Source organism: Mercurialis annua, linkage group LG3 (assembly GCF_937616625.2).
Source record: "Mercurialis annua linkage group LG3, ddMerAnnu1.2, whole genome shotgun sequence".
Taxonomy (NCBI): Eukaryota; Viridiplantae; Streptophyta; class Magnoliopsida; order Malpighiales; family Euphorbiaceae; genus Mercurialis; species Mercurialis annua.
The window spans coordinates 41293491-41304109 of record NC_065572.1 but is presented as its reverse complement, the minus strand read 5'-3'; positions in this window follow the sequence as shown (position 1 = coordinate 41304109).

Genomic DNA, 10619 nt, shown 5'->3' with positions numbered 1-10619 from the left:
TAGTAAAATATCATCTACGTATAAGACTAGGAAAGTAATTGCACTCCCACTAACCTTCTTGTAAACACATGGTTCATCTTCGTTTTTGATAAACTCGTAACTCTTTACAGCTTCATCAAAACGACGATTCCAACTTCTCGAAGCTTGCTTCAATCCATATATGGATCGTTTTAGTTTACACACCTTGGAACCTTCTTCGGATTCAAAACCCTTAGGTTGTTCCATATAGATTTCCTCCTCAATATGTCCATTAAGGAATGCGGTCTTGACATCCATTTGCCAAACCTCATAATCTAAATGTGCAGCTATGGCAAGAAGAATCCGGATGGACTTAAGCATGGCTACCGGCGAGAAAGTCTCTTCATAATCGACTCCTTGCCTCTGGCGAAACCCTTTCGCAACAAGCCTAGCTTTAAAAGTTTCCACTTTTCCATCAGCACCAAGTTTACGCTTGAAGATCCATTTGTTCCCTATTGGTATAATTCCTTCGGGTGGATCAACTAGCTCCCATACTTGGTTACTGTACATGGAATCCATTTCGGATTTCATAGCTTCAAGCCATCTTGAAGAATCTATATCACATATAGCTTCCTCATAAGTAGAGGGATCAACTATTTGATCATTTTCTTCATGAATGAACAACTCTTGTATATCATGAAGAAAACCATATCTCTCTGGTGGATGAGATACCCTACTTGATCTTCGAGGTGTATCTGTAGATTTTACTAATTCTGGTTCACTATGGGTTTGATCAAACTCCATTGTATCATTTCGTTGGTCTTTAGATGACTCCTCATCTAATTCTATATTCCTTCCTTTGCCCCCTTCTTGAATAAACTCTTTTTCAAGAAATTGGGCATCCCGACTAACCTTAATGGTTTGTTCGGATGGAATATAGAAATAATATCCTAAACTGTCTTTAGGATAACCAACGAACCTTCCCATGATTGATCTCGATTCCAACTTGTCGGTTATCAACTTTTTAATATATGCCGAACATCCCCAAATCTTAATATGCTTAAGACTTGGTTCCTTACCATACCATATCGCATACGGTATTCTCGGAGTGGATTTAGTTGGAACTCGATTTAGAATATAATTTGCGCTAAGAAGTGCATGACCCCATAATGAAATGGGTAAATCAGTATAGCTCATCATTGATCGTACCATGTCTAACAATGTACGATTCCTCCGTTCTGATACACCATTCAATTGTGGTGTTCCCGGAGGAGTCAGTTGGGAAATAATACCGCATTCTTTTAAGAATGTACCAAATTCCGTACTCAAGTATTCACCTCCTCGATCAGATTGAAGGATTTTAATACTTTTTCCAATTTGGTTTTCTACTTCATTTTTGAAATCTTTGAATTTTTCAAAAGCTTCACTCTTGTTCTTCATAAGAACAACATATCCATACGGTGATAAATCATCGGTGAAGGTAATGAAGTATAAATAACCACCTCGTGCCATTTCTTTAAATGGTCCGCATACATCACTATGTATGATCTCCAAAACATCTTTGGCTCTACCACTTTGTCTAACAAAGGGTGATCGGGTCATCTTGCCTTTAAGACATGACTCACAAGTCGAAATTGATGCAGAATCAAGATTGCTCAATATTCCCATCTTATCCAACTTGTTAAGTCTATCTTCCGCAATATGTCCTAATCGTAAGTGCCAAAGTTGTTTCGAGGTTTGATTACTTACGGTATTTATTTCTATAACATTATTTGTATTACGAACATCTTCATTTATACAATAAAGACCATTTTGTACATAACCATAATCAACGATTGCATTATTATAGATAATTTTACAAACATCCTTTGTAAATAGAAAATCATATCCTAATCTTGTCATACAAGAAATAGACATGATATTTCTATAAGCGTTCGGTAAGTACAAAACATTGTTCAAATACAAAACATGCTTATACAACAAAATAGAAGACGATCCTATAGCTTTAGCCGTAACACTTGCGTTATTTCCAAGCTTCAAGATCACTTCATCCTTGTCCAACTTCCTCTCATTTGCTAGATCCTGTAAGGATGAACAAATGTGAGAACTAGCTCCGGTATCTAATACCCAAGCTTTGGACGAGCTATCGTTATTGGAATTGAAAGAACAAGAAATAGACATACCCTCACCGGGATTTTCATTCTTCTTGTTCTTGCCCTTAAATTCCTTATACTTGGGGCAATTTCGTTTCCAATGTCCCTCGCCCTCGCAAAAGAAACATTCTTCTTAGTTTTCTTCTTCTTAGTCTTACTAGAAGAAGCAACCACAAGAGAAACTTCCTTTCCCTTAACATTGTTCTTTTGAGCGGTTATCAACATGCTTGATAACTCTGCAAGTGTACATTCTATCCGATTCATATAGTAATTCGTGATGAAATTACCATACGAATCCGGAAGGGATTGAAGGATCATATCCGTTTGGAGATTGAAGTCCATGATGAAATCTAGACCCTCTAGACGTTCGATACATCGAATCATCATGTTCACATGTTCTCCAACATCCTTTCCCTCTGAGAGCTTTGCTCGAAATAATTGCTTAGATATCTCATATCTAACAGAACGACTTGATTCACCATACAACTCTTGTAAGTTAAACAATATTTCGCGGGCTCCCGGATATTTCTCGTGTTGCTTTTGCAACTCGTTATTCATAGATGCCAACATGTAGCACTTGGCTTGTTCGTCATCTAACTTCCACTTGCGCAATGCCTCATGTTCCTCAGGAGATGCCTCAATCGGCAATGGTCCCGGAGCATTTGCCTCAAGAACATATGCTATGTGTTCACTTGCAAGAACTATTTTGAGATTTCTTAACCAATCAACAAAGTTAGGACCCACTAATCGATTATTGTCGAGAATGCTACTTAATGGATTCGATTTCATCTTATCTTATCAACCTATGGATAGCAAAGATCTCTAATTAGTATTCGTGTTATTTTGTATATTTAACCATAATGATTTGGTCTTTATCAAAATGGCCTCCCACTATCTTTTTCGAATCCTACACTTCCAAAATAGGAAACATGAATCTTTGTTGGAAAAGATTTCAAGTGGGTGATTGAATTCTTATATTCATTTATCTTTCCCTCAAGTACTTAATGCTATTCTTGGGATCAAAATGATATATAAGTGAACAACTACTTGTTCATCATATCTCATATGAGGTTCAATCATTTCCGGCTCCTAATGCTTTCACCCTCAAGTACTTAATGCTATTCTTAGGTTTCCACATTAGTTAAGTTTAACCCATTGAATCAACTAAGATGTATCGATTTGAATAATATACGACTCAGGTACGCCTAATTGCCTTTCTCGCCGTATATTATATCGACTACACCCGTAACATCTCATGCTTAACAATAAACTCAACAACATCTTTGACGATATCATCTCACCCCTATGTATCCATAGCCGACAAGATGATAACTCAAAGCGTGTTAGTTTATTGTTCCAATGGAGAGCCATTGATAAACAATTTAATGATTAATCAATATAAACTTAATCTTTCAACTTTTAGGAAGATTTCTTAGGGTTTTAAGTTATTCAGGTCTCACTAAACACACAATACATTTTAGCATGCATCTCATACATATTAAAGCTAAAATTAATCATGCAATCACACATGTATGATCATGGACTTCCTAGGTCTCATTCTTTAGCCACAAAAGAATGAGCAAACTATTACATATCTCGGAAATGATTCTCTAATCATTCACTATGTAATATCTGCTTTCTTTAGGTATAGAGGAATCGTCCTAGAACCTCCGAAAGCCTCAACCGATCGCTGATCCTCGAAAAAAAAATTTATTTTTATTTTACGTTTTTTTTTTTTTTTTTTTTCGAGTCGGAAACTTTTTCCCCGGTTGTAAAACCCCTTTTTCAGCATTTCGGTTTTTACGGAAATTTTTTTTTTTTTCTTTCGGGCCGAAAACTTTTTCCCGGGTGTAAAACCCGTTTTTCAGCATTTCGGTTTTTACGGAAATTTTTTTTTTTCTTTCGGGCCGAAAACTTTTTCCCGGGTGTAAAACCCGTTTTTCAGCATTTTTGTTTTTTATGAAAAAAATATTATTTTTTTTTCCGGTTTTTTTTTATGAAAAAAAAATATTATTTTTTTTTCGGAAATTTTTTTTTTCGGGTTTCGCTTTTTCCGCATATTCCGTTGATGACAACATAATGCACAAGCGAATCACGTATTGTGTTAAATGATCACATTAGAAAAATTCCCAGGATAGATTGGAGGGTCACGAGCGGACCACTTAAGTACCAATCTCCTAGACAGAATTTATTCAAATGTAATTAATATCACAATAGCGTTTGTTCATCTTGGAAAAAAAAATCCCTCGGAATTATAAATTACATGCCCAATAATAATTCCTAAGTCCATGATTATTTATACATTTCAATCGTAAAGCGTTAATACTCGATGATACGGTGGCTCTGATACCACTGTTGGCGCAGCGGGAGGCGCGGGTCCAAATCGTATATTTCAATTCAAAATCGAAATTCCAACAATCCGGATCCTAAAGTTGATCATATCAACAACAAATGGATCGTCGTATCATTTATTAATTAAAGAACGCATCTAGGAATCGTAAGAAGAATACCTATGTCGATTCTCCAACGATTCTTGTAGTCCCGAAAGTACGGCGACCTCAAGCTCGTCCACACGAGTATGCGTCCGATTGAATCCTCGCCTTGAAGTAATCCTGCAAGAGTTCCTCTTGCCGAGCAGCCCTAAGCTCAAACTCTCGCCGCGATCACTACCTTGCTCGGATGTATGAAAAACGTCGCCAAGTTTTTCCCGTGATTGATGAATACTTGAACTTCTTCAAGTGCTTTCTCTCTCTACAACTTTGTAGTGAGATGTGTGTTGTGTGTTTTTGAAATGAGCAAGGACATGCTCTATTTATAGGCTAGAGCATGCCTTAAGAATGCAACACCTTGCATGCTAGGTGTCACACACCAAGCAAAGGTGTTGCCACCACATGACACCTTTCATGTGGTGACATCACATAGGTGACATCATATAGGTGATGTCATCATATGACATCACATATAAGCTTATTTCCTTATCTCATTACTTCACCATGACATCATCATTCCATTAACTTATGATTAGTGCTTTAAGTATCATTAATTACACTAATTAATTACTTAAGCCTTCTAATCATAAAACTTGGTTAAAATATAATTAGGTTCCTACTAATTTATAACTCTTATAAATTAGTCCCTAATTAACTTGGACATAGTACAATTAGGTTCCTACTAATTTATAACTCTTACAAATTAGTCCCTAATTTGTACTTGTTTTTCATCTTAGATTAATTTCCGAGATATGCTAGTATCTATATGAAATCGATCTTTTGTAAACTCAATCGGTTGCACACTCTATTGTGTGTGACTAACTAGGTTCACATCTATATGGCAACGAGAGTCATAAGAAACGCCTTTCTTATATTAAATAATTAAATTCCATTTAATTATTAATTCTCGTAGATCGAGAGTGACGTCTAGCAACATATCACGACCCCCAAATAGAGATGAATGTTTCGATGCATTCTTTATGAACCATTGTTCATAATACCGTACACTCAAAATTCCCTTCATCTAAGATTCCAATCTCGACTAGTGTCACGGTTAAGTCAAACACTGTTTGTCTTGATCATATGACCTCATCTCTTAGTTCTAATTCTTGATAAATATGACTTCCACTAGAAACAACTTTCTATATAAGTCATATACACCTGCGCAGGTTTTATCATCCATCAAGAACAATTTGAGATAGCATAGAATCTTGTCTCCGTTCATCCAGAGTGATGAATCCTTTCTAGGTTAAACCCCTATCTCCATATACAACTAACTAGAGCCAACACATTCCGCGGCTCTAGCTCATGAAAGATCTAGAGTTAAGGAGTATCAAACTCTAATCACCTATATACAAGATAGTGTCACCGCAAGTCAAAGGGCATATGTACAATTATGAACTAGATGACATTAAATTGACTTTGATGAATTACCATGTATAAGTCATCTATCGTCACTTGTTCGACTCACTCAACAACTTGAGTGTCCACATGTTTATTCTGATCCCCATCAAGTAGTATGAGACTCACTACTTCCTATAATTAGTAACTCTTCACTAATCATGAGAATAAACAGAGGTGACGATCTTTCTGGGATAATGCGATGCCCTTATTCGTAGGACCCCATCGATCGTGAACGATAATTTAGATCACTTGTATAATAGAATCTGTCACTCATATTCTTACTACCTTAAGAATAGATTCTATCACGGAAAAGAGGAACCGCCGACTCAATGGTAGGAACCACACCAAGTTCAGAAACAAACTTCTTAATCCAAACAGCTTTCTTTGCAACATCTGATGCCGCAATATACTCGGCTTCTGTAGTGGAATCTGCAGTGGTTTCTTGTTTGGAACTCTTCCAACTCACTGCTCCTCCATTACACGTGAATACGAATCCAGATATAGACTTAGGATCGTCTATATCTGATTGAAAATCAGAATCTGTAAAGCCATCTATTTTAAGATCACCTCCTCCATATGTTAAGACCATATCTTTAGTTCTTCTCAAGTACTTAAAGATATTCTTAACCGTCATCCAGTGTTCTGAACCTGGATTGGATTGATATCTGCTAGTCAAACTAACTGCATAGGCAATATCTGGCCGCGTACACAACATAGCGTACATAAGACTACCAATTGCCGAAGCATATGGTATCTTTGCCATTTCAACTCTTTCTTCAGAAGTCTTTGGAGACATTTCCTTCGAAAGGTGAATTCCATGCCTAACAGGAATCAATCCTCTCTTAGAATTTTCCATATTGAATTTTTTCAATATCTTTTCTAAGTAGAGCCTTTGGGAGAGACCAATCATTCTCTTAGATCTATCTCTATAGAGTCTAATGCCGAGAATGTAAGTCGCTTCTCCGAGGTCTTTCATGGAAAAAGTTTTGGACAACCAAAGCTTTACAGAGGTTAACATACCGACATCATTTCCTATTAGTAAAATATCATCTACGTATAAGACTAGGAAAGTAATTGCACTCCCACTAACCTTCTTGTAAACACATGGTTCATCTTCGTTTTTGATAAACTCGTAACTCTTTACTGCTTCATCAAAACGACGATTCCAACTTCTCGAAGCTTGCTTCAATCCATATATGGATCGTTTTAGTTTACACACCTTGGAACCTTCTTCGGATTCAAAACCCTTAGGTTGTTCCATATAGATTTCCTCCTCAATATGTCCATTAAGGAATGCGGTCTTGACATCCATTTGCCAAACCTCATAATCTAAATGTGCAGCTATGGCAAGAAGAATCCGGATGGACTTAAGCATGGCTACCGGCGAGAAAGTCTCTTCATAATCGACTCCTTGCCTCTGGCGAAACCCTTTCGCAACAAGCCTAGCTTTAAAAGTTTCCACTTTTCCATCAGCACCAAGTTTACGCTTGAAGATCCATTTGTTCCCTATTGGTATAATTCCTTCGGGTGGATCAACTAGCTCCCATACTTGGTTACTGTACATGGAATCCATTTCGGATTTCATAGCTTCAAGCCATCTTGAAGAATCTATATCACATATAGCTTCCTCATAAGTAGAGGGATCAACTATTTGATCATTTTCTTCATGAATGAACAACTCTTGTATATCATGAAGAAAACCATATCTCTCTGGTGGATGAGATACCCTACTTGATCTTCGAGGTGTATCTGTAGATTTTACTAATTCTGGTTCACTATGGGTTTGATCAAACTCCATTGTATCATTTCGTTGGTCTTTAGATGACTCCTCATCTAATTCTATATTCCTTCCTTTGCCCCCTTCTTGAATAAACTCTTTTTCAAGAAATTGGGCATCCCGACTAACCTTAATGGTTTGTTCGGATGGAATATAGAAATAATATCCTAAACTGTCTTTAGGATAACCAACGAACCTTCCCATGATTGATCTCGATTCCAACTTGTCGGTTATCAACTTTTTAATATATGCCGAACATCCCCAAATCTTAATATGCTTAAGACTTGGTTCCTTACCATACCATATCGCATACGGTATTCTCGGAGTGGATTTAGTTGGAACTCGATTTAGAATATAATTTGCGCTAAGAAGTGCATGACCCCATAATGAAATGGGTAAATCAGTATAGCTCATCATTGATCGTACCATGTCTAACAATGTACGATTCCTCCGTTCTGATACACCATTCAATTGTGGTGTTCCCGGAGGAGTCAGTTGGGAAATAATACCGCATTCTTTTAAGAATGTACCAAATTCCGTACTCAAGTATTCACCTCCTCGATCAGATTGAAGGATTTTAATACTTTTTCCAATTTGGTTTTCTACTTCATTTTTGAAATCTTTGAATTTTTCAAAAGCTTCACTCTTGTTCTTCATAAGAACAACATATCCATACCGTGATAAATCATCGGTGAAGGTAATGAAGTATAAATAACCACCTCGTGCCATTTCTTTAAATGGTCCGCATACATCACTATGTATGATCTCTAAAACATCTTTGGCTCTACCACTTTTTCTAACAAAGGGTGATCGGGTCATCTTGCCTTTAAGACATGACTCACAAGTCGAAATTGATGCAGAATCAAGATTGCTCAATATTCCCATCTTATCCAACTTGTTAAGTCTATCTTCCGCAATATGTCCTAATCGTAAGTGCCAAAGTTGTTTCGAGGTTTGATTACTTACGGTATTTATTTCTATTACATTATTTGTATTACGAACATCTTCATTTATACAATAAAGACCATTTTGTACATAACCATAATCAACGATTGCATTATTATAGATAATTTTACAAACATCCTTTGTAAATAGAAAATCATATCCTAATCTTGTCATACAAGAAATAGACATGATATTTCTATAAGCGTTCGGTAAGTACAAAACATTGTTCAAATACAAAACATGCTTATACAACAAAATAGAAGACGATCCTATAGCTTTAGCCGTAACACTTGCGTTATTTCCAAGCTTCAAGATCACTTCATCCTTGTCCAACTTCCTCTCATTTGCTAGATCCTGTAAGGATGAACAAATGTGAGAACTAGCTCCGGTATCTAATACCCAAGCTTTGGACGAGCTATCGTTATTGGAATTGAAAGAACAAGAAATAGACATACCCTCACCGGGATTTTCATTCTTCTTGTTCTTGCCCTTAAATTCCTTATACTTGGGGCAATTTCGTTTCCAATGTCCCTCGCCCTCGCAAAAGAAACATTCTTCTTAGTTTTCTTCTTCTTAGTCTTACTAGAAGAAGCAACCACAAGAGAAACTTCCTTTCCCTTAACATTGTTCTTTTGAGCGGTTATCAACATGCTTGATAACTCTGCAAGTGTACATTCTATCCGATTCATATAGTAATTCGTGATGAAATTACCATACGAATCCGGAAGGGATTGAAGGATCCTATCCGTTTGGAGATTGAAGTCCATGATGAAATCTAGACCCTCTAGACGTTCGATACATCGAATCATCATGTTCACATGTTCTCCAACATCCTTTCCCTCTGAGCGCTTTGCTCGAAATAATTGCTTAGATATCTCATATCTAGCAGAACGACTTGATTCACCATACAACTCTTGTAAGTGAAACAATATTTCGCGGGCTCCCGGATATTTCTCGTGTTGCTTTTGCAACTCGTTATTCATAGATGCCAACATGTAGCACTTGGCTTGTTCGTCATCTAACTTCCACTTGCGCAATGCCTCATGTTCCTCAGGAGATGCCTCAATCGGCAATGGTCCCGGAGCATTTGCCTCAAGAACATATGCTATGTGTTCACTTGCAAGAACTATTTTGAGATTTCTTAACCAATCAACAAAGTTAGGACCCACTAGTCGATTATTGTCGAGAATGCTACTTAATGGATTCGATTTCATCTTATCTTATCAACCTATGGATAGCAAAGATCTCTAATTAGTATTCGTGTTATTTTGTATATTTAACCATAATGATTTGGTCTTTATCAAAATGGCCTCCCACTATCTTTTTCGAATCCTACACTTCCAAAATAGGAAACGTGAATCTTTGTTGGAAAAGATTTCAAGTGGGTGATTGAATTCTTATATTCATTTATCTTTCCCTCAAGTACTTAATGCTATTCTTGGGATCAAAATGATATATAAGTGAACAACTACTTGTTCATCATATCTCATATGAGGTTCAATCATTTCCGGCTCCTAATGCTTTCACCCTCAAGTACTTAATGCTATTCTTAGGTTTCCACATTAGTTAAGTTTAACCCATTGAATCAACTAAGATGTATCGATTTGAATAATATACGACTCAGGTACGCCTAATTGCCTTTCTCGCCGTATATTATATCGACTACACCCGCAACATCTCATGCTTAACAATAAACTCAACAACATCTTTGACGATATCATCTCACCCCTATGTATCCATAGCCGACAAGATGATAACTCAAAGCGTGTTAGTTTATTGTTCCAATGGAGAGCCATTGATAAACAATTTAATGATTAATCAATATAAACTTAATCTTTCAACTTTTAGGAAGATTTCTTAGGGTTTTAAGTTATTCAGGTCTCACTAAACACA